Raw genomic sequence first — 24,060 nt, 5'->3', positions numbered from 1 at the left:
GAGTTAACAAAATAGTTATGAGAACGCAGCGAACGTGGAGGACTATAATGCGATAAGAGCTCACTCAAATACTGAGGTGCCAAACCATTCAAGGCTTTATAAGTAATTAACAAGATTTTAAAATCTATACAATGTTTAATAGGTAGCCAGTGCAGTGTTGACAGAACCGGGCTAATGTGATCATAATTCCTGGTTCTAGTAAGAACTCTAGCTGCTGCATTTTGGACCAGCTGGAGTTTGTTTGTGCAGAACAACCACCCAATAAAGCATTACAATAATCTAACCTTGAGGTCATAAATACATGAATTAACATTTCTGCATTTGAATTTGAGAGCATAGGTATCAATTTAGATATATTTTTAAGATGAATGCAGTTTTACAAATGCTAGAAACGTGGCTGTCGAAGGAAAAAGGCACACCTAGGTTCCTAAATGATGACGAAGAATTTACAGAGCAGCCATCAAGTGTTAGACAATGTTCTAAGATTTTACATGTGGGGGTGTTAGGTGTAATGGTTAGAAAGTCGGACTCATAACCCAAACATTGCAAGTTCGAGTCTCAGGTCTGGCAGGAATTGTAGGTGGGGGGAGTGAATGCACAGCGCTCTCTCAACCCTCAATACCACGACTGAGGTGCCCTTGAGCAAGGCACTGAACCCCCAACTGCTCCCCGGGTGCCATAGTATAAATGGCTGCCCACTGCTCCGGGTGTGTGTTCGCTGCTGTGTGTGTGCACTTTGGATGGGTTAAATGCAGAGCACAAATTCTGAGTATGGTTAACCATAGTTGGCCACATGTCATGTCACTTTGATAATTAACACTTCTGTTTTTTCAGAATTTAGCAGTAAGAAATGACTCGTCATCCAGTTTTTTATATCGACTATGCATTCCGTTAGTTTCTCAATTTGGTGTGTTTCGCCAGTCCGCGAAGAAATATAGAGCTGAGTATCATCAGCATAACACCGTGTTTCCTGATGATATTTCCTATGGGTAACATGTAAAGCGTGAAAAGTAATGGCCCTAGTACTGAGCCTTGAGGTACTCCATACTGCACTAGTGATCGATATAACACCTCTTCATTCATTGCTACAAATTGATGGCAGTCAGATAAGTACGATTTGAACCATGCTAATGCACTTCCACTAATACCAACAAAGTTTTCTAATCTATTCAAAAGAATGTTCTGATCGATAGTGTCGAATGCAGCGCTAAAATCCAGTAGCACTAATAGAGAGATACAACCACGATCAAATGACAAGAGCAGGTCATTTGTAACTCTAATGAGAGCAGTCTCAGTAATATGAAACGGTCTAAAAGCTGACTGGAAATCCTCACAGATACCATTTTTCTCTAAGAAGGAATATAATTGTGAGGATACTACCTCACGTACTACATGTCTTGAAAAATGCAGTTGCTAACAAGTGGTTAAATGAGACTTGTCAGGTATATAAAACATCAGTACGCTCAACAGGAAAACACTATTTGAACTCTGACAGATGGAAATTATTCAAATGTAGGGAATCAGTGTATAATATGGGACTTAAATCATTTGTATAATAATTAAAACTTACAAAATGACTCAAATCATGCTTTCAAAATTAAAATAGTCACCCTTTTAGTAGAAAGACCATATTACATCATCCTACAAATCATTTGGACATTATTACATCACACATAAGAGCTAATCTGTAATCATCAGTCTTAAAGCCTCATATATTCACTAGGCTGAATCTGATCCAAAGCAAACAGATCTAGCACACATACAGAGACGAGACACCTATAACAAGTATCAGAATCAGAATCAGAATGAGCTTTATTGGCCAAGTATGTTTACACATACAAGGAATTTGTTGTAGTGACAGAAGCTCCACAGTGCAACAGAAAGACAGTAACAGGACAGGACACAGGTAATGAAACAAAATAACAGGAAATAGCCAATAACCAATGTACAAAGCAGCAAAAAAAATAAAAAATACACAATATATAATATATAATATAGGCGACTATGTATGTACAGGTGAAGTATGTGCAAATTAGAAATGAGAAAATAAAATAAGTGAGTGTGGTGAATGGATAATGTATTAGTTGTGTGTTCTACGTTTATTTATTGAGTGTTCATGAGATGTATTGACTGAGGGAAGAAACTGTTCCTGTGTCTGGTCGTTCTGGTGCTCAGAGCTCTGTAGCGTCGACCAGATGGTAACAGTTCAAAGAGGTTGTGTGCTGGATGTGAGGGGTCCAGAGTGATTTTACCAGCCCTTTTGCTCACTCTGGATAAGTACAGTTCTTGGAGAGTGGGGAGGGTTGTACCAATGATTCGCTCAGCAGTCCGGACTACCCTCCGTAGTCTTCTGAGGTCAGATTTGGTAGCTGAGCTGAACCAGACAGTTATTGAGGTGCAGAGGATGGATTCAATGATGGCAGAGTAGAACTGTTTCAGTAAGTCCTGTGGCAGGTTGAACTTCCTCAGCTGGCGAAGAAAGTACAGCCTCTGCTGGGCCTTCCTGACAATGGAGTCAATGTGAATATCCCACTTTAGGTCCTGAGAGATGGTGGTGCCCAAGAATCTGAATGACTCCACTGCAGTCACAGTGCTGTTCATGATGATGAGTGGGGGGAGAGCAGGGGGGTTTCTCCTGAAGTCCACGATCATCTCCACAGTTTTGAGCGTGTTAAGCTCCAGGTTGTTGAGACTGCACCAGACAGCCAGCTCCTTAACCTCCTGTCTGTAAGCAGACTCGTCACCGTCCTGGATGAGGCCGATCAGTGTGGTGTCGTCTGCAAACTTCAGGAGCTTGACAGAGGGGTCTTTAGATGTGCAGTCGTTGGTGTAGAGGGAGAAGAGCAGTGGGGAGAGTACGCAGCCCTGAGGAGCTCCAGTGCTGATGGTTCGAGTGCTGGATGAGAATTTGCCAAGCTTTACTAACTGCTGTCTGTCTGTCAGGAAGCTGTTGATCCACTGGCAGACGGAGGTGGGGACGGAGAGCTGAGTTAGTTTATTTTGAAGGGTTTCCGGGATAATGGTGTTAAAAGCAGAGCTGAAGTCCACAAACAGGATCCTCACATAAGTCCCTGGTCTGTCCAGATGCTGCAGGATGAAGTGCAGTCCCATGTTGACTGCATCATCCACAGACCTGTTTGCTCTGTAGGCAAACTGCAGGGGGTCCAGTAAGGGTCCAGTGATGTCCTTCAGATGAGCCAGAACCAGTCTTTCGAATGATTTCATGGCTACAGACGTTAGTGCCACAGGTCTGTAGTCATTTAGTCCAGTAATTTTGTGTTTCTTTGGGACGGGGATGATGGTGGAGCGTTTGAAGCATGAGGGGACTTCACACAGCTCCAGTGATCTATTGAAGATCTGTGTGAAGATGGGGGCCAGCTGCTCAGCACAGATTTTTAGGCAGGCTGGTGACACACCATCTGGACCAGGTGCTTTCCTTCTTTTGTTTTTCCTGAAGACCTGGCACACATCGTCTTCGCTGATTTGAATTGTAGGTGTGGGGGAGAGAGGGGTTGCTGGAGGTGTGAATGGTTGTGTGGAGGGGTGTTCTGGGCGGGTGTGGGGTGATCGTTCAAAACGACAAAAGAACTCGTTTAAGTCGTCTGCCAGGTGTTGATTCTCCAGAGTGCTGGGGGGTGGTGTTTTGTAGCTGGTGATGTCCTTTAATCCAAGCCACACTGAAGCCGGATCGCTGGAAGAGAATTTGTTCCTGAGCTTGTCAGAATAATTCCTCTTTGCCACTCTGATCTCCTTTTCCAGTGTGTATTTGGCCTGTTTGTACAAGACTTTATCCCCCTTTCTGTGAGCATCTTCTTTGGCCTGACGGAGCTGTCTGAGTTTGGCAGTGAACCATGGTTTGTCATTGTTGTAGAATAGATGAGTCCTGGTAGGAATGCACATGTCCTCACAGAAACTGATATATGATGTTACAGTCTCTGTGAGCTCGTCCAGGTCATTTGCTGCAGCTTCAAAAACAGACCAATCAGTCAGGTCGAAACAGGCTTGTAAATCCCGCTCTGTTTCGTTAGTCCATCTTTTAACAGATCTTAATACAGGCTTCGCAGACTTAAGTTTCTGCCTGTAGGATGGAATAAGATGAACCAAACAGTGATCAGAGAGTCCTAAAGCTGCTCGTGGAACCGAGTGATATGCGTCCTTTATTGTTGTGTAACAGTGATCCAATATATTACTGTCTCTGGTGGGACATGTAACATGCTGTCTGTATTTTGGCAGTTCACGGGAGAGATTTGCTTTATTAAAGTCCCCGAGAATGATTAAAACAGAGTCCGGGTGTTGTTGTTCACTCTCTGTGATCAGATCAGCGAGTTTCTGTAGAGCTGTGCTCACGTGCGCTTGCGGTGGAATGTAAACACTCACGAGAATGAACGAGCAGAACTCCCGCGGCGAATAGAACGGCTTGCAGTTAATGAAGAGCGTTTCTAGATCTGAGCAGCACATCTTCTTTAAAACAGTTACATCTGTACACCACCTCTCATTGATGTAAAAGCATGTCCCGCCGCCGCGCGATTTCCCCGTTGATTCTGTGTCCCGATCTGCTCTTATCAGCTGGTAATTAGGCAGATGGATCGCGCTGTCCGGTATGTCGCCATTCAACCAGGTTTCCGTGAAACATAGAGCAGCAGAGTTAGAAAAGTCCTTGTTTGTCCGGGAGAGCAGAAGGAGTTCGTCCGTTTTGTTGGGTAGAGAGCGGAGATTCGCCAGATGGATGCTAGGCAACGCCGTTCTAAATCCGCGCTGACGAAGTTTCACGAGCGCGCCGGCTCTCTTTCCCCGTCTGCGCCTCCTGAAGCGTTTGACCAGAGCTACAGCTCCGCCAACTACAATGTCCAGCAAAACGTCCGAAAAATCAAAAACCGGTAGAAGATTTTGTGGTGTGTTCTGCCGAATGTTCAGTAGATCATCCCTGGTAAAGCTGATCTTATTTGAAAAACAAAAAACAGGAAAAACAAACAAAAACAATACAAACACCGAGGAGCAACGCACAATAGCTGCCATCAGCGGCGCCATTTTGTTTGGCGGTACACGGTCACCTACAGCAACCTCTTATTCTTTTCACACCTCTAAGCTTTAAAATCAAAGAGTCAATTATGCTGTGAGGTTTCTCAGGTCACAACATTACAATAGATGCAATTACCTTTTTACTTTAATATCTTTATTGTGTACATATATTTTGCCTCTGATTATAATACAACGGTCATTTAATTTAGCAAAAGGGAGCCATGTCAGCATGCCGTCTTTGTGTGAAACTTTCACAGCAACATGGGATGAATAATTAACCTGTCAAAGCAACAAACAAACGCACCCACTGCCTTTATTTTGTGTTGTTGTATGTAATTGGTTTGCAAGGGAAGTTTCTGGGAGGTGCAATGTCATAAATGTCACACGGCCTTCGTGTTTTGCAGTTCTGCGTCTGTATAAGTAGTTCAAGTATTCCTTTTACCTCCAAATAGCTGTAATTATTTCCAAATAAAACACAATCACAATCACAAAATGGGAGAAAAACACAATTTGAACACTGACAGGTGGTAATTATTAAATAGGGAAGAGTTATCATCATCATTGTAAAAGATGTGAAACTACAGACTGGCTTGAATTCAGTGGCATATAGGATCTAGGAGGGGCTAAAGACTTCACAAAAATGTTTGTGAATGAATCATTATATGGTTTATAATGAGTCACTCTGACATTTCAATAAGTTTTAAAGAAAGACCTTTAATAGATACATTCATTCGTGTTTTATTAATCTATTAGGCACAAGTCAACATTTAGTTCCGGTCTTTGGCCGAGAATGCTGAAGTGTAATTCTGGGACTTTAGCAATCGAACCTGTGGAAAGCGGTTGATGCTATTCCAACTGGTGGTGACAAGTTGCTATCTTTATGTGTGAGTCTTTGAATCATTTGCTCAACCAATTTGTTTAACAACACTAATTCATTCAAAACACCACTACTGTCCTTTGAAGATGCACGGATATTGAGTATACAATTGGTACTTATCATTTCACCGGTTAAGGAAAGTATTTTACAAGTATTTTGAAATAAGGAGACTTACATCATTGTTTGTGACCTACTATGAGTATAACAATCTTGTATTAAATCTCTAGAGTGAGAAATATGCCCACTTTTTATAGATTTGGTATTAAAAATAAAACAAGTAAGAACAAGTTACAAATAAGAACACTGCAGCCAATAACAAGACTTATGTAGCAGGAACATCATGGTGTGAACAACAATATATGGTGTTTGTTTGGTGTTAGAATGTTCTTTTCCCAGCAGCCCCTTGTACTTCTGACAAGAAATAATCCCAACAACAATAACCTAATAGCATAATTACTTCAATTGCTCCAACAACTCAGCTTTTAAAATGTTGCCAGTAGTCCTGTTGTTATGTTTCCCAAATTGTTGCCTTACTATACTAATGGAAATTATATGAATAGTAGTTTATTTGTACGGTAGTAGGTAAAATTATTTGTAACCTTATATACCATTAACCATGATCTTAATTCAAGTAGTCTAAATGCTTAACAAGCACTTTCTGTTTTATGTTGATTAGGATCCAAAGAATGTAAAATCAGAATGTTATGTAAATCATTTTCATTTGTATGGTAGTTATACATACATGATCCATACAGATACACCAAATGTTTTTGCTTTACAAAACAAACATGCATTTTATGTGTGAACTAGTGTAAACACTTATGTATGTAGTTTGTCTGTTCTCCTAGAGCTTCATCCTGATCTGAATTGTTACACTTTAAGAATCTTCTTGTCTTCTGCATCCTCTAATAGAATATGTTTGAACTACATCTCTTGACATCAAACCTCTTTTTCAAAATCCCATCATGGACTGTAATCAGTTGCATTTTCTGGATCAAGAAATTGAGCTGTTTTGCAGATCAAAAAATATCTTTACCCTGTTTGAGTTCCATGAGAAATGTCTGCGTCATAGCGAAGACAATTTCGATCTTCATCTCCACACCCCTGTGATGAGAGTAATCATGTACGACATTAGAAGCATGCTGTGGTGAAAGTGGCATTGTCTTACATGGTGTTATAGAAGGCAGCAGTGGCCATAAATTCAGAGATAAAGTTATGTCACTAGCAGTTGTGAAAACATTATTATGCACAACCTTGTTCCATTTAGTAATATTGTGATATATTATTACAATCTAAAAGAACCACTGTCTATTTGATTACATTTTAAAATATAATGTATTCCTGTGATGGCAAAGCTGAATTTACAGCAGCCATTAGTCCAGTATTGTCACATGATCATTCTAATATGATGATTTCACACTTATGCAACTTTTTTTTCTTACATGACAAAAAGATTATGTATCATTTGAACAGTTTAAATTGTCATAATGGCAACATTGCATCTCATTAGTTCAGTAGAAAACCAACATACAGTAAGTAAATAAATAGATAAAACATGAGAGTGTGAGAATAGTAGCTATATCATGTATGTCCAGAGATGACATTGCCTTAGTTGAGATTAGTGGCATTGCGTTACATGCAGAACTGAAAAAATACAGAGACTAATTAAAGGTGTCGAAAAATATAACATGACATGGGATTGCTTTTAAATGAAATGGCCACCCATGTTTATTTAGTTTTATATTGTGAAGTACAACAAAAATAAAGCAGATACTGCCATCTAGTGGAGGAAGAGAGATTTCGTACATGTCAATGTCAAATCATCCACTACATCAAAAAAAGTATTTAAAAAGGTGATTTAAGATGCTACTGTATATTGTGTCTAAGGTTGTGGAAAATGTACATTTCTTATTGTGTTGCATTATGGGAAGATATGTGTGCACTAGATAATCTCCAATACTCTGTCTGACACCCAAAGCAGTGCACCAAAGGTGAAATGGGAAGATTTCAGACTAAGTTTTTGTGTGCACTGCTCACACTCTTCTCCATTGTCGGCTATTCAAAAGGCATTGTGTATTCTGATATTATCAAATATATTGATCAAGCAACATATGAATTGCTAATATATCATGTTTGCCTGTAGACCGATTGTTTGTCCTTATATTGTTCTTTGACTTTCTTTGTCTTTGACTTGACAGCGCACTATATAGTCACTAGTGAAGGACTTGGGACTATGTGTAGTACAAAAACAACATATCAGCTTTATGATATAGTTTTTGTTTTTTATTACATGCAATCAATGTCAAAAATATTTAATTACTATACAGAAAATTGCAACAAAGCAGTAAAAATAAGCATACCACGTCATTAAACAGAACAAAGATACAGTGCTAATTTTAACTATACAGAGTTGTTATGCTAATTTAAATATTTGCTTGATTACTATTGTGATATATACTGTATATATATATATATACATATATATACATATATATATATATATATATATATATATATATATCATGGGTTGTTCTAAAATGACTATGCTCAAAAAGTATGCAAGATTCTTCCTATTCTTGCTGCAAATGAAACTGCTAGTGCTAAAACAAGGTGATTAATAGAAATCCTGTCTATTAACAATGGATTTATACTATTTTGTTCACATTGAAACATGAACAGAAATCATCTCAATCATACTTCAATTATTAACACTTTATGTCAGGGGAGTTATGTCAGGGAACTGTCCTGTGTGTCATGTGTTTCCTGCCCCTTGTGTCCATATTTGGTTTGTTTCCTGTTCTCGTTTCATGTAATTAGTAGTTTATTCGTGTCCAGCCGTGTTCGTTAATTTACTTGTGTATTTATAGTCCTGTCTGTGTAGTGCCGTTTTGTCTGGTCTACTCGTTATTCCCGGTGTTGGATGTCTGTGTCTTACCCTGCCTTGCCTTGTCTTGCTCTGCCTTGATGTCAGTAAAGTGTTCTTTGAGTTTATATCCTCGTCTGCGTGTTCCTGGTTCCTCCCTCGTGTGTGCACCGTGACATGTACAGTATTTAAACCAGTAATACATTATTTGTTAATGGTTTTTACAAGTAAATGGTTCTCACTTTAGATTAGGTCAAATAAAATACACACAAATATTAATGAGATATTGTTCTTAAAGATAAGTTTAAAAAATGATTTAAAAAAAAGTGATCAAACTTAATACATTCCAGCTAATTAAATAATAATAAATTACAAATCACAGTGGCAATGAATGAAGAACTAAATTTTTATCATTTTCATCAACTCCAACCTTCTGGCCTCATATCTTAAGCTTTTCTAGCTCTTCTGGTTCTTCTAGCTCTTCTGGTTCTGGGTTTTCTAGCTCTTCTGGTTCTGGTTCTTCTAGCTCTTCTGGTTCTGGTTCTTCTAGCTCTTCTGGTTCTGGTTCTTCTAGCTCTTCTGGTTCTGGGTTTTCTAGCTCTTTTGGAATTGTTTTAAGATACTTCCGAACTTCTTCAGCTGCCTTGAAAACTTGATCTGCACCACATCCCTCAAAAGGTCTTTTCTGCTCTATCGACCGAGCCTTTTCATCTGATTTTAGCAGACCCATTAACAAAGGAATATGGCTCAAATTTGCTATACGCATGTCTTTTTTCTTGTATTCTTCTCCAAACTCTTCCAGTTTATATTCCTCAGTAATTTTAAACTCTCTGTGTGCATAAAGACTAATTGCCCAGGTCCTTGGGTTGGTGTGGTTCTGTTTGTTTCTTGAATCACGTGTAATAATTGGGTTTTTGTTTGCAAACACAGCGGAGAATCCATTACGTTTTTTTACTTGTCTTATCAGAGCAGGAGATTCCATGTTCATTACTGTATTTTCTGCATCAATAAAACTCTCAGGAAGAGTATCACATTCATCAGGTAGAAGCACACAGAAGTTGGGCTCTGGGTAGTACGTGCCCAGAGGAAAGTGCGTAGCTGTTATTATGCGCACCTGACGGTCATGTTCACTCATTTTTCTGAACTCACTGTCTTCTGGGAACAGATAACCAGTTGACATCACTGTTGGATACTTGCTTTCTTTGATTACATCTATGTAAGCGCTCAACACCTCATTAAAATCAATTGTGTCTGCATCAAAAAAGCAGATATAGATTGGAATATTAGCGTCATTGTCCCTAAACTGTCTTACAAATTTTTTGGTTTGGTCATTTTTTATCATTCGTTCTCTTATTTTTTTATATGGGATGTTATTTTTCTTATTTTCTGCCCAGTCAAAATCGAATTTTTCAAAAGTGATTTCACTATTGATCTCCTTCTCATATTCAGCTTTTATGGCTTGGCTATCTGAATTAATTCCATTTAAGCCAAAAACTACAGCAATATCCTCATAGCGGAACCTGTCCTCTTCCCTGAAAGCTTTGCTGTTCAGAAGATCAAGAAACTTCTGACAATGTGATTCAGGATTTTTACTCATTTCAGGCGTAACGCCCACTGGAACAATGATCACAAATCTGGCCCTGGTGTTATTTCTGTCCACATTTTGTGAACTCTCATCAGATGATGCCGATGATCTCAAGGAGACCTACAGAGGAATAAAAAGTTGACTTTTTTACTTTCTCCATTGATTGGTTTCTTAAAGAGTTCTCTCTCTCTTTATTAATCAATCAATAAACAAAATACAATTCATTTAAATAAATAAAATCAGGCTCATGCATTTGATATCTGTATGACTTTCTTATGTGCAGCATGAAGCTTTTTTTGTTTTATTTTAAATTGTTGTAATTTTACCCCTGACATGAATTGTTTCACTTTACATATTCTTATGAATGTGTATTTGTTTTTGTACTTGTTGTGAGTTGTAGGCCTATATGCTTGTACAAACCTTTGTATAATTTTTGCATTAAAAAAAAAAATAATGCTCACAAATCTGTTTTTAGAACAGTAACCCAACAAACACAGAACGTTCCCCTAATGTTCCCATTTGGTTATTTATTATTTTTTTTTTTTCTGTTTTAAATAACCTAAAGAGAACGTTCCCTGCAGGTTATTTTTAGTTGTCATAACTATGTAAACTAATTAAAACTTTGCAGATGTTTCTGATTATTCTAATGCTGAAATGTGTATTTTTTAATCATAAACAAACACTTTTTGAAGAATTTCATGTCTGAAATAAGCTTTTAATAAAGTGTAGACATCAAAGTAGTCAAATCGCATTATAATAATAATTTACTTCAAATTGTATAGCTGAAATTAAGCCGAGGTTAAGCGTTGTCTGAAAAGCATACCATAAACACCGGGTATGTTTGTTTCTTTACAGCGCGCCTCTGATCAGCACGCGCTTTTCTCATGAGTTCTATATAAATCCGCGCGCTCGCATAATTAAAAAAAATTAACGGTCATTTTGTTTTACTGACTGACTAACACTTGTTTATTGATCTCTTTATTGAATAACTACTTATAATTAATAAATATTCGAGAGTAAATATTGTGATTTCAGAGAGATTTGACAAGTAGGCTAATTGAAGAGAACATGATATTAACTGAGAAGTTTTGTTGACGGACCAAAAGATAAAAGCACATCATCGTTAATTTAGAGGTAAGAAATGAATGTAATATTAAAGTCAAATAAATGTTATTAATTTTTAATGTATGTAAAAATAAAATTCACATGTTTAAAACCCAATATTTCTTTTGAAGTCATTGTTATTTGGTGCTTAAAAAACGTAATATCTGAGTTAGGCTATTATATGGTACATGGTTACATGGTAGTTATAATAAAGAAATTTTACATATTAATGGATAATTCAATCATTTAATGCTCCTTATGATGGTTAAATGTGCTCTGATTATCTTTGGTGATTAAACAATAGTTTGAAACATTTGTAGTAGCCTACTGATTATTGAGGTCGATATCTGTCCGTCTTCCATACCGCTTTGTTCTACAGGACTCGGGACAGGAGTGCTGGATGATTACCGACAGCAGCGGTATCGGAGTAAAGAGGTTAGCAGAACGTTCTGGGAACCTTCTAGGAACGTAAATAGAACATTTCCTTTAGGCTAGGAGAACGTTCTGGGAACCTTCTAAGAATGTAAATAGAACGTTCCTTTTAGGTTAGGAGAACGTTCCGGTAACCTGCCGAGGACGTTCCCGGAAGGTTCTGGGAACGTTAAGAAAACTTTTCCTGGCTACCCAAAAGGGAACGTTCTTGAGGACGTTCTGGGAACAAAAAATTGTATGTTACAATTAATTGTAGAATAACCATCGAATAGTTTCCCGCATTTATATTGTTGTTCAACAGTGTTTTTTGTTTTGCTTTGCTCCGAAATGTGACAAGTCGTCGGGTGGAAGATGCTTGTTTTATCGAGACTCTGGGTTCGTATTACGATCAACTCATATTACGATTAATCCATGTAAACACCACATTTGCCAGCTTTACATGGTGAAAGTTTAATTATGTAGTGCTTGAAGCCACGTTAAACTTAAATGTTTACAGCCACATGAAGCTGTTAGAAAGCATATAGATTGTAGAAGCAAGGATAAAATAACATTTTGTGTACCCATCCTAACAAAATGAGAGCTAAATGTGGCGCTTTGTTCACTTAAATAAGTTTAATCTTACCATATCCAAAAACTCGCTCACTCTGCTGTTATTTAATAGATTAATGCACTAGAATTTTATTGAATAGTACTTGGAGACACGTTTTAATTAAAATATTCATATTAATCAAGGATTTATTTACTTTTAACGCACCTTATTTCGAAATGTACAGAAATATACATGTCCTTCAGTTATGATTATTTCATTTATTCACTATACTATTTATTACTAATGTCTCATTTCAGTTTTAGTTTGACCCTAGTTTTGTATTTATTCCGGTTTATATGAAACGGTTCATGTAGCGTGGATCAAAATTCATATACAGTGTAAATCCTTTTTAAAAATAAGTTTGAAAAAGTTGTCGCGAGCGTGGTCGTGGTGACGATGTAGGCGAGCGACCGTGGTGCTGTAGTTCGTTTATAGGCTAAGTTCAGCTTTTTAGTTCTGGCGCTTTTATTTAGGCTCCAAAATTCGTCAAAGTTATATTATTTTGTGAAGATTATTTTGATGGACAAAACGTGTAAGTTTCATGAACGATGATTGAACACAGAGCTTATTTTTTGCGATAATCCAAAAGCCTATGGAAAAATCCTATTGGCTTTTTGTCGAGGGAACCAGTTTCATGCTAACAACCGATCCGCCTACAAAGTGACCTCATAGTTCCCCCACTCTATACCCACACTTGCTGTCTTGGTCACTTGAGAGTGCGTGCGCACGACAGGAAGTAAGTCAAAATGGTGCGTGCATTTGAACGCAGAACTCTTCGGCTGAGCTGAAGTCACTTGAGCACGCTGCTACTGCTGCGGGACACTAAACACCATCGAGCTGCTCTCAGTCGCGGCAGGGTCTCGTGTTGTTTCCACCAGCGCGGCAATTTTTTTCATCACTAATCGATGGATGTCTACAATATAAAAATAAGGAGAAACCCAAAACAGGCCCAAGGCCAGGCCCGGTCACCTACAAACAAGCAAGATTTCTGGCTCTCACAGACCTGTAACTTCTTCTTTAAGAGGCTCCTCTGTCCTTCACGCGTTACCTGTATTAATGGCACCTGTTTGAACTCGTTATAAGTATAAAAGACACCTGTCCAAAACCTCAAACAGTCACACTCCAAACTCCACTATGGCCAAGACCAAAGAGCTGTTGAAGGACACCAGAAACAAAATTGTAGACCTGCACCAGGCTGGGAAGACTGCATCTGCTATAGGTAAACAGCTTGGTGTGAAGAAATCAACTGTGGGAGCAATTGTTAGAAAATGGAAGACATACAAGACCACTGATAATCTCCGTCGATCTGGGGCTCCACGCAAGAGCTCACCCCGTGGGGTCAAAATGATCACAAGAACGGTGAGCAAAAATCCCAGAACCACACGGGGGGGCCTAGTGAATGACCTGCAGAGAGCTGGGACCAAAGTAACAAAGGCTACCATCAGTAACACACTACGCTGCCAGGGACTCAAATCCTGCAGTGCCAGACGTGTCCCCCTGCTTAAGCCAGTACATGTCCGGGCCCGTCTGAAGTTTGCTAGAGAGCATTTGGATGATCCAGAAGAGGACTGGGAGAATGTCATGTGGTCAGATGAAACCAAATAGAACTTTTTGGTAAAAACTCAACTCGTCAAAGAATGCTGAGTTGCATCCAAAGAACACCATACCTACTGTGAAGCATGGGGCTGGAAACATCATGCTTTGGGGCTGTTTTTCTGCAAAGGGACCAGGACGACTGATCCGTGTAAAGGAAAGAATGAATGGGGCCATTTATCGTGAGATTTTGAGTGAAACCCTCCTTCCATCAGCAAGGGCATTGAAGATGAAACGTGGCTGGGTCTTTCAGCATGACAATGATCCCAAACACACCACCCGGGCAACGAAGGAGTGGCTTCGTAAGAAGCATTTCAAGGTCCTGGAGTGGCCTAGCCAGTCTCCAGATCTCAACCCCATAGAAAATCTTTGGAGGGAGTTGTAAGTCCGTGTTGCCCAGCGACAGCCCCAAAACATCACTGCTCTAGAGGAGATCTGCATGGAGGAATGGGCCAAAATACCAGCAACAGTGTGTGAAAACCTTGTGAAGACTTACAGAAAACGTTTGACCTCTGTCATTGCCAACAAAGGGTATATAACAAAGTATTGAGATTAACTTTTGTTATTGACCAAATACTTATTTTCCACCATAATTTGCAAATAAATTCTTTAAAAATCAGACAATGTGATTTCCTGGATTCTTTCCCCCCATTCTGTCTCTCATAGTTGAAGTGTACCTATGATGAAAATTACTGGCCTCTCTCATCTTTTTAAGTGGGAGAACTTGCACAATTGGTGGCTGACTAAATCATTTTTTGCCCAACTGTATATGGATACAACACTATAGTTATAATGAGCTTATGCAACTTCACACATTTACAATTACTTACAATATTACTATTACTCCAGTAGATCTGAAATATATGTTGCACGTTTTAATCCCCTAGAACACACTACAAACGTGATGATCTCTAGAACATGATGCATTGCTGTGTCTGTCATAATTAAGTCTGTCATAATTCAATAATTAAACAATTTTGGAGAAAGTGGCTGTACTTGTGTTTTTTTTTTTACATATATTTTTTTTTACAGTTTTCCTTTAACGGACATTAATATAAGACAATACTGCAAAAACGTCTCAGGTTACGTATGCAACCCTGGTTCCCTGACGGGAATGAGGCACTGCTTCGAAACGCTAGGGGAACGTCTTCAGCGTGACCGCGCTCTGAATCACATGTGTAATCTGTCCAATGGAAGGGCGAGACGTCACGGGCGGGTGACGTAATCAACCAGGAAGCATAAAAGCACGTGCGGAGGAACCGGTGTTTGCTTCTAGGAATGAAGTAACCGTTCGCAGGAATGCCGGAAGTATGGCCTCGAGACGCAGCATCTCGTTTCCCTCAGGGAACCAGGGTTCCCTATCTGTCGGTCACTACGAGTTATGTCGTGACGACATTAGGGGATTTACTTGGAAGCCCCGACTGCCTCTGATAAGAGAAAACGCCAATGAAATTTGGCTAGTGGATTTTGCATACCTGAGCCACTCCCCGTGCATACGGGTATAAAGGGGCGACAGGTGCATCCACTCATCAGATTTTTGCTTCGGAGCCGAGTGGATGAGAAGTTTTGCGATCTCCACAAAGCCTTCTGCCTCAAAAAAAGAGTTTGTTCCTGGGTGGCGTCACGGTGCAGACAGCGGTGTCCCTGCAGCAGCGATTCCCCTGGGCACTTCACCTGAAAGAGCAAATTTCTAAAACACTGGGCGGTTCGCGTCTTTTTAAAGATGCCGTTCCGTCCGTGTTCTCTTGGTTGCGGTCGCTTCCTGTCCTCGGATGACGGTCACGAGCGTTGTCTTCAGTGTCTGGGCATCCAGCACGCTGAAGATGCGTTTGTGGATGAGTCATGCGCCTGTTGTGGGCGTATGAACATGGCAACGCTGCGTTCTCGCCTTTCCTTTCTGAAAGGATTGGCACCCTCTGCCGCCACCCGTCCCGGTCTCTCTGGCTCGAGCAGAGGACCGCCGGCTGGCGCTCTGGGAGATCTGAGGGTGACGGTAAGAGCTTCTCCGCCGGGCACGTCCCCACGGACCTCTTACTCCTCCCGCAGCGCTTGTTCCGTCCGGTTCCCGAGTGATTTCGCTGGTTCGCCTCACGGGGCCGCCAGCATTTCATTCGGTGCGCCGCCCGAGAATCAGATGTCGATCGCGGCATCGGGGGATGGGCTTTCGTCCTCTGAGGATGAACGATCGGCGGGGCTGCCCCCCTCGGGTGTTGTCGCCACTGCCGATCCGGACCCAGAGCTGACGGCCATGCTTGCCCGGGCAGCCGTGAGTATCGGGCTGGAGGTCAACAGACCGCCCAGTCCCGAGCCCTCGCGGCTGGATGATTGGTTCATCGGCGCAAAACGCGACCAGCGGCCGCACTTTGCCCCGGTGCCTTTCTTCCCGGAGGTGCATGAGGAGCTGACGAAGTCGTGGACGGCCCCTTTTTCGGCCAGAAGCCGCTCGTCTCCCTCCTCCGTCCTCACTACCCTCGATGGCGGGGCGGCCAGGGGGTACGTGGATATTCCCCAGGTGGAGAGAGCGGTTGCGGTGCACCTGTGCCCGCAAAATGCCGCCACCTGGAGGAATCGTCCGCGTCTCCCGTCCAAAGCCTGTAAGCTGACGGCCGCACTCGCCGCCAAGGCCTACAGCGCTGCGGGCCAGGCCATGGCATGCAGGGCAGATGGCAGGATGGCCATCTGCCCTGCATGCCATGGCCATCCTGCAAGTTCACCAGGCCAAGGCACTAAAACAAATGCACGAGGGTAGTCCCGACCCGGGGTTGATGCAGGAGCTGCGCACGGCGACTGACTTCGCTCTCCGGGCGACGAAAGTCACGGTGCGGTCCCTCGGGAAGGCGATGTCCACGTTAGTGGTCCAAGAGCGCCATCTCTGGCTCAATCTGGCCGAGATGAAGGACGTCGACAAAGTACGCTTTCTCGACGCCTCCATCTCCCAGACGGGGCTATTTGGCGACACTGTCGAGGGTTTTGCCCAGCAATTCTCGGCAGTACAAAAGCAGACGGAGGCAATCCAGCACATCCTCCCTAAACGGCGGGATGCTCCAGCTGCCACCGCTGGCCCAAGGGCCAGGCCCCAGTCTGCTGGTCGCCGTGGGCGCCCTCCTGCGTCCTCCAGAGCTGCTCCGCCCCGTGCTGAGTCGTCACCTAGGCCGGTGCATCGAGCCTCTCGCAGGAGTGCGGCGCCCCCTGCGCCTCAGCCGGCCGCCAAGTCCTCCAGGAAGACGACAAAGCGGCCCTGACGCGCACAACCCGGAGATGGAGGAATTTGCTCTTTCCCAGGAGACGACGAGGCTAGCGTCGCTCCTTCCCCCGGAGGAGGGCCGGGTGGAGAATCCTGTGTTTTCTTTTCTTTCTGTTCCGCCACTGGCTCAAGGGCCAGTGGTACCCACATTGTCAAAGAAAGAGCAATTTCCCTTTCCTCCGGGTTCCCAGGTCTGCGGGCTGACAGTGTGCGACGCACTGCCTCCTCACTCTCACCCGAGACCCATATTGCCAGTGGCCAAGAGAATGCGGTCTGGGGACGCGATGCCTCCCCGCGCACCTCTAGCCAGTCCCCCCGGGGACTCAGGGAGTTTTGTGGGGATGAGTCAGAACGCACCGCCTTCTGTTCCATCCAACCTTACTCCCCCTCGCTGCACCACTGCGGGCACGTCGATTGTGCCTTTGGTGCCACTTGCACGGTATCTGGGGGCGTGGCTTGCGCTACCCAGCCCGTCTCGCTGGCTCATTCGCACAGTTCGACTCGGCTATGCGATTCAGTTCGCCAGGCGGCCTCCCAGGTTCAGTGGCATCCTCGAGACTTCGGTGGCAGTCCGAGATGCACCTGTCCTGCGCGAGGAGATTGCTGTCCTTCTGGCAAAGGGTGCAATCGAGCCGGTCCCTCCAGCCGAGATGAGGCAGGGGTTTTACAGCCCCTACTTCATCGTGCCCAAGAAAGGCGGTGGCCTCCGGCCAATCCTGGACCTGCGAGTCTTGAATCGGGCCCTACACAAGCTCCCGTTCAAGATGTTGACACAGAAGCGCATCGTCAAATGCGTGCAGTCCGCGGATTGGTTTGCAGCGATCGACCTGAAGGACGCTTACTTTCATGTCTCGATTCTCCCTCGACACAGGCCGTTCCTACGGTTTGCGTTCGAGGGGCGGGCATGGCAGTACAGGGTCCTCCCCTTCGGGCTCTCCCTGTCTCCCCGTGCCTTCACGAAGGTGGCGGAGGGCGCCCTTGCCCCGTTACGGGAAGTGGGCATCAGGATCCTCAACTATCTCGACGATTGGCTCATTCTGGCCCGGTCGCGAGAACAGTTGTGTGGTCACAGGGACCTGGTGCTCCGGCACCTCAGCCAGTTGGGGCTTCGGGTCAACTGGGAAAAGAGCAAGCTCTCCCCTGTGCAGAGAATCTCTTTTCTCGGTGTGGAGTTAGACTCCGTGAGTATGACGGCACGTCTCATGGACGAGCGTGCCCAATCAGTGCTGAACTGCCTGAGTTCCTTCAGAGGCAGGACAGTGGTTCCGCTGAAACAGTTTCAGCAGCTCCTGGGGCATATGGCATCCGTAGCCGCAGTCACGCCGCTCGGGTTGCTTCATATGAGACCACTTCAGCACTGGTTACACTCACGGGTCCCGAGATGGGCATGGCGCCGCGGGACACGTCGTGTGACCATCACACAGTCGTGTCGCCGCTCTTTCAGCCCCTGGTCAGACCTTGCTTTCCTACGGGCCGGGGTGCCCTTAGGACAAGTGTCCCGGCATGTTGTTGTCACAACAGATGCCTCCAGCAGGGGCTGGGGCGCTACATGCAACGGGCAGGCAGCCTCGGGGCTCTGGACGGGGCCTCGACTGCTTTGGCACATCAACTGCCTAGAGCTGTTGGCAGTGCATCTGGCCTTAAAGCAGTTCCGGCCACTGCTTCTAGGCCAGCACGTGTTGGTCCGCACGGACAACACTGCGGCTGTTTCGTACATCAACCGGCAGGGGGGTCTACGATCACGCCGCATGTCACAGCTCGCCCGCCATCTCCTCCTCTGGAGTCAGTCACAGCTCAAATCGCTGCGCGCCGTCCACATTCCGGGGGAGCTCAATCGTGCAGCCGACGCGCTCTCACGACAGCTCACGTTCCCCGGAGAATGGCGACTCCATCCCGAGACGATCCGGCTGATTTGGAGTCGATTCGGGGAAGCTCAGGTAGACCCGTTTGCTTCCCGCGAGTCCTCCCACTGCCAGCTGTATTTCTCCCTGACCGAGGCCCCCCTCGGCACGGACGCACTGGCACACAGCTGGCCTCGGGCTCTGCGCAAGTATGCGTTTCCCCCAGTGAGCCTGATCGCACAGACGCTGTGCAAGGTCAGGGAGGACGAGGAGCAGGTCTTGTTGGTTGCGCCATATTGGCCCACCCGGACCTGGTTTCCGGAACTCACCCTCCTCGCGACAGCCCCTCCCTGGCGCATCCCTCTGAGGAAGGACCTTCTTTCTCAGGGGCTCGGCACCATATGGCACCCGCGTCCAGATCTGTGGAACCTCCATGTGTGGCTCCTGGATGGGACGCGGCAGACTTGAGTGGCCTGCCACAGGCTGTGGTGGACACCATCACTCAGGCTAGGGCCCCTTCAACTAGGCAAGCCTATGCACTGAAGTGGAGTCTGTTCGCGGACTGGTGTTCTTCTCGTCGAGAGGACCCCCGAAGATGCACGATTGGAGTGGTGCTTTCTTTCCTGCAAGAGAGGTTGGAGCGCAGGCTGTCGCCCTCCACCTTGAAAGTGTACGTGGCTGCTATTGCGGCCCATCACGATGCAGTGGACGGCCGGTCCCTGGGGAAGCACGATCTCATCGTGAGGTTCCTGAGGGGTGCCAGAAGGTTAAATCCTCCTAGGCCACCCCTGATGCCCTCCTGGGATCTCTCTATTGTCCTGGCTGGACTTCAGAGGGGTCCCTTTGAGCCGCTGGACTCAGTCGAGCTGAAATTCCTGTCGGCCAAGACAGCGCTCCTGACCGCGCTCACTTCCATCAAGAGGGTCGGGGACCTCCAAGCATTTTCGGTAAGCGAAGAGTGCCTTGTGTTTGGGCCGGCCTACTCTCACGTTGTCCTGAGACCCCGGCCTGGATACGTGCCCAAGGTTCCCACCACGCCCTTCCGCGATCAGGTGGTGAACCTGCAAGCACTGCCCTCGGAGGAGGCAGACCCAGCCTTGGCGTTGCTGTGTCCCGTAAGAGCGCTGCGCATATACGTGGACCGCACCCGGAGCTTCAGAAGCTCCGAGCAGCTCTTTGTCTGCCACGGAGGTCAGCAGAAAGGGAAGGCTGTCTCCAAGCAGAGGTTGGCCCACTGGATAGTGGATGCCATCGCCTTGGCGTACCAATCCCAAGGCGAGCCGTGCCCCCTCGGGGTGAGGGCTCACTCCACACGGAGTGTTGCCTCCTCCTATGCGCTGGCGCACGGCGCCTCTTTGGCAGACATCTGTAGAGCTGCGGGCTGGGCGACACCGAACACCTTCGCGAGATTTTACAGTCTCCGCGTTGAGCCAGTCTCTTCCCGTGTGTTGGGTAACAGGTAAGTGGCGGGAAGAGTTGGCCGGTGTCACGCTTGCTGCGCCATTCCCCCTTACTCGGGGATACGAGCGCCTATTCTCTCCTCCAGTTAGTTCCCCGAACGGCGAACCCTGGCGGAGTTCCTCCAGCACCCCCGGCAGTCAGGCTGGGCGGAGCAGTCTGACGCCAGGCCCAGTACCGGTGTTAGCTTGCCCGGGTCTCCGGTCAGCCCCTGTACTCGGCTAGGTGCCCGTGCGGCCTGATTCCCTTCGGGTGATCCCACACGTGTATTCATCCATGGTACGGTTTCCCTCATGGTAAACCCGTGTCTTCCCTTTGACAGAGCTCTGTCAGGCCCTGCTGGCAGCCTTCCTCCCTTCTCCTAGGTAGGATCTGCCCCAGGGTCCAGGCGTATGTAGCACTGCCCCAGGCTTGGGCCAGTCCATACCAGTGTCTCCACACGTTACCTCCCTTCGGGCAGGGTGTGGCCTCCGTAGCGCCCTTCTCCGGAAGGCTCGCTTCCCCGTCGTTACTGCCGGGCTGTAACAACAAACAGGAAAGACTTGAAGCAATCTTTCATAGAAGGTCGAAATCCCTTCCGATTTCTGGGGAAAGGAACAGCGGCTTGGCTATCTCCAGCAGCAATGTACTCAGTGGTCCCTGCGGGCACCAAGGTTAGCGAATTTGCGCTGGGGCGACGGGAAGGTTGCGACCTTCGCATCGCATTTGTCTGTCACGCGCTAGCTTGTCAACATCTGCATGCCACAAGGTCGTGACGGGGTTCAGGTTGTGGCGCTTTCCATAGACCCCTAATGTCGTCACGACATAACTCGTAGTGACCGACAGATAGGGAACGTCTCGGTTACGTACGTAACCCTCGTTCCCTGATGGAGGGAACGGAGACGTTATGTCCCCATGCCACAATCTCGAACCATCGCTGGTTGCCAGGGACACGTTCTCGGCTCCTCAGCGGAAAACCTGATGAGTGGATGCACCTGTCGCCCCTTTATACCCGTATGCACGGGGAGTGGCTCAGGTATGCAAAATCCACTAGCCAAATTTCATTGGCGTTTTCTCTTATCAGAGGCAGTCGGGGCTTCCAAGTAAATCCCCTAATGTCGTCACGACATAACGTCTCCGTTCCCTCCATCAGGGAACGAGGGTTACGTACGTAACCGAGACGTTACATACGTAACCTGAGACGTTCCCTTCCAGGAGCTCAAGCTGTGTCGAAACGCTGGGGGAACGAGATGCCCACGCCACCAGACTTCCAAGTCCCTGCCCTGAGCGTATCCCTCAGCAGCACAACGAGGGCGAGAGAAAAAAGGGCCACGAGTGGCTAATGTGGGCGGGGTCTGCGTCCCAAAGGCCAACTTCTGAGAAGTGAGTCTTGATCCCCGAGAAGGGGGAGAGCAGAGGACTCGAGGCTATGTAATAGCATCCTGATCCACCACATAGCATAAGCTCTCTGGCCGGAGGCCTCAGCCTCTGGAGGAAACATGTACGGGGGGGTGTCTACCCACTGAAAGGCCACCGAGAAGGGTGGAGTGGGTTAACCCTGCAGAGGAACAGGCCTACACAAAAAGTGTACCAATCGGGCAGTTGGCTGGGTCGAGCTGGCAACCTCCGCGCCATGAAGTGACACTTCCCCCTGCGGAGGAACAGGCCTGCACGAACTCCAGAACTGTACCAATCAGGCAGTAATCAGGGTCGAGCTGGCAACCTCCGCACCATGAAGTGAAGAGCTTCCACTTCAGGGTGTACAGTTTCCTCGTAGAGGGAGCTCTGGATTGGAGGATGGTCTCAGCAACCTCGGTTGAGAGACCGGAAGCTATGAGATGTGCCTCCTCAGAGGCCACACCCACAGCTTCCACAGCTCCGGGCGAGGGTGGACGATAGTGCCCCCCGCCTGTGAGAGGAGATCTCTCCTGACAAGAATCTCCCACGGAGAGCCGTCGAGGAGAGAAATCAGGTCCGGGCCAGAACGGTGATACCAGTAGTAGACTGACCTTGTCCCAGCGCACTCTTGCCAGAACTCCCGGAAGCAGAGCGATCGGGGAAAGTCATACAGATGAAGCCTCGGCTAAGTCTGTACCATAGCATCCAGTCCCAGTGGAGCTGGATGAGTCAGAGAGAACCAGAGGGGACACTGCGATATCTCCTGAGTCGCAAAGAGGTCCACCTGTGCCTGGCGAAACACTCTCCATGTCTGCTTCACGCACTACTCCCCCTGGTCTTGTGATTATGCATTATTGTTGTCATCGTTCAGGCTGCATTTCAGCTTTAATGTAATTTCTTTTTAAACAAAGCAGCTGATATTTGCCATAGCGACAGCTGGAATCTAGTGGACTACCGAGTGGCTTTCACCCCAAAATGGTGGAAGCACAGGGCTCCTGCTGGGCGCCACTGTTGCAATGGGACATTCTACAGAGTTTGCCTCTTGGTCTGCTATGCTATAGCACGTGCGGATGCTGTAGGTGGCGCATCGTTTATAGCCTTTTCTCACAGCAGCTGGAATAATTAAATTTATAATTTTGAAGGCGGATTGTAATGACGTAAATGATATTCCAGTTTTAAATGTGCCTTTGATTACAGATTACCTGGGATAACACAAGATTTGTATTTTAAAGAGAACCAGTTGGAAGGGAGCATAGTTGGGTTAAAAGAGTTTCTTAAAGGTGCCATAGAATGAAAAACTGTCTTTACCCTGGCATATTTAAATAATAACAGTTCTGTACATGGAAATGACATACAGTGAGCCTCAAACACCATAGTTTCCTCCTTCATATGTAAATCTCGTGATTAAAAAAGAGCACTGAAAAACAGGCGAATCAGAACATAACACAGACTGTGACGCAACAGACGGGATCACTACGCCCCCAACATTTGCATAAACCCGTCCTTGTTCTAAGCCGGCCGAACCATCAGAAGCTCTGCAGGTATTGTAAATAAACAAGCGCGGACAACAGCGAAAATAACAAAATAAATGTTATGTTCCAGGCCGTGCAGGGGGTGTGAAGTGCAGGGATGGGTTGGTGTCTGTATTCAGAAAGGCACAGAAAGCAAATAACGCGAGCCACTAAAGGGACATGGTTAGCTCCTTGCTAGCGGTAGCCTGTTACAGTACATAAGATTTCACTCTCAGTAAGGAGAGATGAGGATGATGGCGAATGACTTACAGATCCTGAGCACCACTGACAAGCATCTGATCTTGTGAAATGTGTGGTAAGTACTGTTGCTCCATAATGTAAACATAGTTTGTGTGATCGCGTCTCTTGGAAGTGAGACTATAATGCGATCGATGGATCGTTCAAAAGCAGTTTCAATGCCTCGCATATTAATAACGGCTCCCTGATGCCCGCGTTTTATATACAGTATAATTACCCGACGATATAACTGCGAGAGAAAGTATTTAAATATATATTTTCCTCCCTGTGCTTCCTTCTTGCTGATGAGCCATACTGTGAAACAGCCAA

The 24,060-nt window shown here is 45.5% G+C and overlaps 1 long non-coding RNA gene across 1 annotated transcript in view; it reads right to left on the bottom strand.

Annotated features, from left to right (window-relative positions):
- The window catches only part of LOC306861579, a 32,047-nt gene that overhangs the window by 1,005 nt on the left and 6,982 nt on the right, over window positions 1-24,060 (bottom strand). The gene's annotated exons all lie outside the window — the stretch shown is intronic.

This window comes from Barbus barbus (assembly GCF_936440315.1).
Source record: "Barbus barbus genome assembly, chromosome: 42".
In the NCBI taxonomy this organism is placed as follows: Eukaryota; Metazoa; Chordata; class Actinopteri; order Cypriniformes; family Cyprinidae; genus Barbus; species Barbus barbus.
The sequence above is the reverse complement of the archived record's forward strand: the minus strand, read 5'-3'. Positions and strand labels throughout refer to the sequence as shown.